The sequence below is a fragment of the Artemia sp. Qi Xiang Cuo genome, chromosome 13 (assembly GCF_049724085.1).
Source record: "Artemia sp. Qi Xiang Cuo chromosome 13, ASM4972408v1, whole genome shotgun sequence".
Lineage (NCBI taxonomy): Eukaryota > Metazoa > Arthropoda > Branchiopoda > Anostraca > Artemiidae > Artemia > Artemia sp. Qi Xiang Cuo.
The window spans coordinates 1,433,588-1,440,854 of NC_142806.1; the positions used below are offsets into that span (position 1 = coordinate 1,433,588).

The window sequence follows — 7,267 nt, forward strand, 5'->3', positions numbered from 1 at the left end:
AGGGAACCTGAATCCATTCAATCTTATTTCGAATCAGTATGGCCGTTAATACAAGCTCCCTATTTGAACTGCTAATTTAAGTTCCCCACATGCGAAATTCCGCCTCCACTCAGGTATGCTACTCACGAACCGTCAACTAAGAGTTTAACTGAAAATTACCCATGGAAATAATTAAATTAGGAATTCATATGCAAAGAAATAACTTAAGGTAGAATAAAAAAGAACGCCCCCCTTTTTTATTAATAACCCCCCCCCCCCATTAGAATTGGCGCAGAATAATTATAAACCCCTTTTCAATTATTAAAAGCAACCCCCCCCCGTTAACGCGCAGAATAAGTATAAAACTCTTCCCAATTATTAAAAGAAACCCCCCCGTTAGAAGTGGCGCGGCCTGTAGGATTCGAACTTACGCTCCCAAAGGGAATCTGATATCCTCCTGCGATGCCAGTGGCTTTCCCTCATAAGGGGAGAAATTTTTAAAGAGGAATAATGGTCCTGACTACCTCTGTTTTTACAGAAACCAAAAATTGGAAAATACATTAATAAAAACCCTTCTGCGGATAAAAGAAGTAGTTTATTTGCATAATCTACCCCCACTTGTGGAAGAATACACAATAGCTGGGATAGATAGAGAATTTAGCAGTCTTAGCAAAGAACTCCTTGCAGTGCGACTTACAAAAGAAGCTATTAATCTAAACAACAGCATTGTGCATTTATCGCCAGAGTTTTTGACATCCTCAGTGGTGAGAAGCTTTATCGCAGCTTCTGAAGATTTAGAGGAGGACACTCAAGTTATAAGCCATGTTTCTCATCAAGAATTAAATGAATATATTGGGAGATGGCCCATGTTCACATCTACACAGAGAACCACCCAGGAAGATATGGAGCACTATATAGAGACAGTCATCAACGCCTGGATAAATGAAACGAATTTCTACGCAGACAAGTGTGAAGAGCTGATCAATATTTATTCACAATATTTATTCCAATTATTAAAAAAAAAACCGTTAGAAGTGGCGCGGCAGCTGTTTAAAGGAGCAAAAACACAAGGACAACATTTTATACAAAAAAAGATTATTGAGAAATATTTTGAAAGGAAAGGGAAAGTGCAATATTTTGTGCATACTTTGAAAGTGCCATATTTTGTGCTTGATTTGAGGTTCAATATTTTATTAAGCCTAAGTCCCATTAAAATATAACAAAAATATAATTTAGACGCGTGAAATTTGAGTTATATCAAAAAATAAAACCAGTGCCAAATTTTAATTTATTTTGAAAAAAACGAAAAAAAAACAAAATGTCGTTAGATCAAAACGAACAATTGTTAAAGAAAAAACTCATTGCAAAAACAGTGGAAATTTAAAAATCACTTAAATCATATAACGGTGATTCATATGTAGATGAATTTATTATCCAACAAATGCTGCGAGCCATCGGCACAAGAAATCCTAAGCCACGTAACAATACGTGGCAACCAAGACACTCAAATGTCAATCAACTAGCAAGTGAAGTTCCCACTGAGACCCAATGTCAAACGCCAATTTATCAAATAAGTGCACAGGGAAACGAATTAATGCAATGTGGCACAACTTCCAGGGATTTCTAAATAAGCTATGTTTATAGTAAAGTAGACATGATTAGTGTTGTTATTCACCTAGTTGCATACAGCTTTTCAGTTGATAAGTTACCGGCTAAGCATTTGTTGTCATCTTTTGCAGATTACATCCGGCGAAGCTAATTTTAAGCGGGTAAGGAATGCTCAAAGGCACTCTTGGCTCGGTGCAATAACGAGCCAAGTCCTAGGTGCTTTTGAGTCCTCATTCTCTATTGGCCCTCATTCCTCCTTCGTCTAGGAACAGTATTTCCATTCCATAAAGAAACAAAAACGAGCAAAAATGGGGTTTTTAAAGGCCAAATGAAAATACTGAAAAAACACAACAAAGCGAAACGAAAAAATATAATCAATGCGAGTGGCCGAAGAACAAACCAAAAACTAAAACGCGGAAAGTCAATGTGAATTAGTCGCTAGTGTCCGTCGATGACGGTTCAACTTTTTTTATCTTTAACAATCACGGATTTTTTTGTATAACTCTAGTCTATTTTTTTTAGGTATGTGGTTCAATTACTTTCTGTGTTTTTTCTGTCATTTAGTCTTTTTCATATGTCAATTTTTTTTTTCTTTGGTTTTTTTCAAATTAAAATTTAATTTCCGCAGTTTAATTTAGGTGTTGTTCTTCGGCGCTCGCATTCATTATATTTTTTTCTTATCGCGCTGAAGAAGAGAGGCGTTTGTCCCCTCAAAATATTCGCTTTGTTGTGTTTTTTCAGTATTTTCATTTGGCCTTTAAAAGCCCCATTTTTGCTCGTTTTTCTTTCTTTATGTTATGTCAGGCCGATGTGGTTTAAGAAATTATCCTCTTTCCATTCCAGTTTAGGAGGTTCCTCTAAAATGAGGAGTTTTGAGATCTTATAGGGGCAAATCCTTTCATTTGGGGATTCCATGGGTTTCTAGCCTAATACTATCAAAGATTTTAGTCTCTTTGGTTCCTTATATTGTTTCTAGACACAATACTCTGTCTGGTGGGAGAAAGCGATTCAAAAGACAATGCTCTGATTGAAGGGAAAAGAGAATCAAGAGGCAATTCTCTATGGGAAGGGTGAATCAGAATCGAGAGAAAATGGTCTGTGAGGAAGGAGGTGCCTGGAGCCTAAATGCAAATAACGAAAAAACCCTGTGATTTAGCGACTGTCGGAAATTGTTATTACATAAATGACAGAAATTTTTATTAAATAAACAGCATTATTTAGCATTTGATGTAACTAAGTATGTAATCTGTTTTTATTTGGATTGTCCCAAACCATTGCTTATAGCCAACAAAGTTCGTAGGAGAGTTGTAATCCGGAAAAAAGAGTAAGCAAATCTGATCACCTAAATGTTGTAATTCCTTTGGTACGTAAAACTTTAAAATCTACAAGTTTAATGTAGCTTACTAATTACCATAAAATGCAAAATAAAATTCAACGCCTCCTAGTGCAGTTGGTTATGCGTAAAGGTGAAATCAATGCCGGAGAAATCGTTTGGAGGCTTGAATAATTTTTTATTTTTATTTTTTTCCAACAAATATAAAATCCTTGAAAACAAAATTTACTGCTGATGTCACAAATCGATGCAATCTTATTTTTTATGAAAATATAATTTTTTCTACGTTAAGATGTTCGTGGCTTTGCCAACGTGTAACGTTAAAGAAATTTTTAATATAAAAATTTAAAATTAAAATTAGAAGTTAATACAGAACTTCAGAGTATTTTTCGCGGGGATTTTAAACTAAACAAGAGACACTTCATGCTTTCAGTTTTGTCAGAAGGGCGATACCTCAGGAACGGCTAAGGGTACTACGTTGGAATTATCAGGACATGTTCAATGGAAAGTTGAGCTAAATCAAAATACACCATTTTCAAATTGTTTAATTTTCTTTTGCGTTTTTTTTTATCTTTGTCTCATTTTGGCTTTTTGAATGACAATTTTTTCCAAGTTTTGATTGGCAAATTTTCCGTTTACCATTAAAATTTGCAATAAACTTTTATATTATGGAAAATGATTATAAAAATCTAAAGACAAAGTGATAATTTAATTGAAAGTCATTTGTGTATTGCAACCGAAATTAAATTTGTGACAAACTTTCTTACTCGTGTCCTTATATAGCCTTTGACAATCCTTGTTTAATTATCGCTTCTCAGCCTATTAGCTAAGATCAAAGTGTGGTATCTGGTCTTATCAGCTTAATATCTGATACGGTTCCTACATGGGGCCCAGAATATTAAACTGATTTCTGCAAACCGAAGGGATGTTGGGGCTTGCTCCACTCCTTTCACGCGTTGGCCCTGTATTGCAGTACTTCGGGGACCAGCTTAGTCCTTTCGAGAGGAAATCAAAGTCCATTAACCCTAATCAAGGCCTCATACTGCGTTTCTCAAATTTTTTGGACACCATCCCTGGAGGTCCCTGTCCCAGTAATATATTTAAAATATTTTTTTTTTCATCTGAAAAAAAGAAAATTTTCTTATAATCTACGAAATTAAGTTGTGAAAAAGACGCTGACCATTCACCATAATTAAATTAAAATCCCCAACCTGGATTGAAGTTCCCATGCACCTTTTTTCGAAAATAGTATGCAACTATTAAATGCTGTAATTTAAATTGAACCAAGATTCAAACAGAAGTGTTGAAGTTTGTGATATTCAGTAGAACGGCTACCGGGTTCTCAGAAATAAGTTTAGACTTTTCAGTCATATTCAAAACAGAGTGAGATATTCATATTTTTCTTGTCTCAAACATATTAACTTGCGTTCAAAGGATTAAAATATGTACATATGAAAAAGAAATTGGGTATTGATTTTTTAAGAAATAATCTAGAGATTTGATTTATTGATGTGAAAAAGTTTTTTAAAGCTGCATCTGGCAAATAAATTGAAGCTCCTGAGTGACATTAACTAAACATACTTACCTGGCTGGGGAGCTGCCTTGATCATGAAGGAAGCACTGCCAGGGTGAGGGCTTTCCATTGCACTTTGGATTGACCTCTGTGATTACCCCGAATGGGGGTAACTCAAAAGCGTAATTGTTGTTAGTGGGGGACTGCGTTTACGCCGATCTCTGTCCATATTCTGAAAAGTTACTGTCATTTGGGCCTCTTTTAAATGCCACATATTTATAAATTGTAAGCTAAATTCGTATAATCATAGATTCCTGATGCATTTTGTTTTTGAAAATACTCTGTAATTATTGACGAATGAAAGATCTTAAGCCGAACTGGCAAGCTAAAATCATACAATCATAGATTCCTGATGCATTTTGTCTTAAAAAATACTCTGTAATTATTGACGAATGAAAGATCTTAAGCCGAACTGGCAAGCTAAAATCATACAATCATAGATTCCTGATGCATTTTGTTTTAGAAAATACCCTGTAATTATTAAATATTGATTTTTAATTTGAACTAGGAATCGAATCAAATTGCTTAAAATTTAGATAAAGTCACAAAGGCTAGTCTTAAAAAGTGAAATGCCCTTGGTCCCCACACATTTCATCAAGTTAATTGCGTTGGCAACATATCTAACTAAATATTCCTTCACTACCTTCAAGGTTCTTGGAATATTTAAATAGGGGGGCCTTTGGCTACAGCCATTGTGATCCACCACTCAGTTACATTACAATTATTTTTGAGCCTGATTAATGAATATTTATGTTATTTTCTGCGGATGTAGGTTTTGTATCATGTCATTAAAGTTGCCCATGAGTTGCTGCTCATTGAATATGTTTTCTCATCATGTGATTTTTTTGCCCGTATTTACTTGATTGAACATTGAATTCCTTGTAGCTTTCGAACCTTGTTAAAATTAAATAAAAAAAACAAGTTTTTTTTTAACTGAAAGTAAGGAACGACGTTAATACTTAAAACGAACAGAAATTATTCCGTATATGAAGGGGGCTGTCCCCTCCTGCACACCACACTCTTTAGGCTAAAGTTTTTATTTTTTAAAAAAATAGAGTCGTGAGAAAAACAAAATTTAGCGTAAAGAGCGCGGCGTTGAAGAGGGGACAGCCCCCTTCATATACGGAATAATTTCTGTTCGTTTTAAGTTTTAACGTCGTTCCTTACTTTCAGTTAAAAAAACCTTTTTTTTTTTTCAAATTTTTGAACGTTTTTGAATTAATGCGGGTTTTGATTTTGGGTCACCGGTACATGAATAATTAAAACAAAATTTGCATATTAATTTTACTTTTATTTGGTTAAATGGCTTTCCCGAAACTTGTTTAATTTTATTTATGAACGTTTTTATTAGTAATAAATATGCGTAACTTACGAATTAACTTACGTAACGAACTTCTATATTCATATATTTTAATGCGTATATTAGGTGGCTCGCCCACTAGTCAATACCTCGCTCTTTAAGCTAAAGTTCGAATTTTCTTCCAATTCTTTAAAAATGACCCCTTAATCACAAAGGCCGTTAGTTAGAATAAATAGCTCTTATAAAAGTACTAAAAAATCTTTGGCTTAAAGAGCGAGGTACTGACAAGGGGGTGAACCCTATCATACAAGTAATATTTTCTGTTCGTTTTAAGTTTTGATGTTACTCCTTATTTTCAGTTTGAAAACTTGTTTTTTTTATAATAAATTTCTGATCTTTTTTTTAATAATGCTGGGAAATCCGGTGCCCCCTTCATAGCAATGTCCCTTCCCCCAGGAAAACTTCCTGCATGGAAAGGTCCTCCTATATGACCCCGAACCCACCCATCCCCCTACGACCCGAAAAAATTCCCCTGTTAACGGCTGGATACTTCCAAATAACCAATACGATATGCTAACATTGGGCAAAGCTTATAACTTTCAGCCCTCCCTCTGGGAAATTCGGGGGATTAAGTCATCCTAAAGGACATATATATCATATTTTTAACCATGCTGAACAAAATGGCTATCTCAAAATTTAGATCAGGTGACTTTGGGAAAAAAAATGAGATTGGGAGGGGGCCTAGTTGCCCTCCATTTTTTTGGTCCCCTTTTTTCTAAAATCAGCCATATTTTCTCAGGCGCGTGACTTTTGTTGGAGCCATTGGTGTCAAGATGACATTAGAAATTAACCTAACTTTACTTCCCGATTGTGTACTGTATATTACACAAGTATCATTTAAGCAGTGTTGTTAATATAAAAAGTTAATCATTTATTTATTTAACACGATAATTTTATTTCAACTTTTTTTACATGTCTTAGAATGAACAAGTACACAATATGGGATTATTGAGGCAATTATGGATTTGAACATCAAAGACTGCAACCACCAATCACCCTCGCCTCAAAGGCCCTCAACCTCCAAGGTCCCTTTTCTCCAACCTCCAAGGGGCCCTCTCCCCCAAAATTGTAGGGCCCAAACCCCCCACTTTTTAGGGGGTTTTTACGTTTATTTTTTTAAAAGGATAATTTTAGTTTTAGTTTTTTTACATGTAATAGAATGAATAAGTACACAATATAGGATTAGTGAGACGATTATGGATTTGAACATCAAGGACTGCAACCATCAATGACCCGAGCCACCAAGGACCTCAACCTCCAAGGTCCCCTGTCACCAACCTCCAAGGGGTCCCCTCCCCCAACTTTTTGGGGCCCATTCCCCCATTTTTTATACTTTTTTGAAGTTTATTTTTTTTAATATGATAATTTTATTTTAACCTTTTTTACATGTCTTAGAATGAACGAGTAAACAATA

The 7,267-nt window shown here is 35.0% G+C and overlaps 2 non-coding genes across 2 annotated transcripts; both read left to right on the plus strand.

Annotated features, from left to right (window-relative positions):
• Window positions 1-3,726: 3,726 nt before the first annotated feature.
• LOC148944839 (U2 spliceosomal RNA) lies at window positions 3,727-3,918 on the plus strand. Its single transcript, XR_016142782.1, has one exon. It is a non-coding gene; the product is annotated as a U2 spliceosomal RNA (small nuclear RNA).
• A 579-nt stretch (window positions 3,919-4,497) lies between these two features.
• Window positions 4,498-4,657, plus strand: LOC148944840 (U1 spliceosomal RNA). Its single transcript, XR_016142794.1, has one exon. It is a non-coding gene; the product is annotated as a U1 spliceosomal RNA (small nuclear RNA).
• Window positions 4,658-7,267: the final 2,610 nt, after the last annotated feature.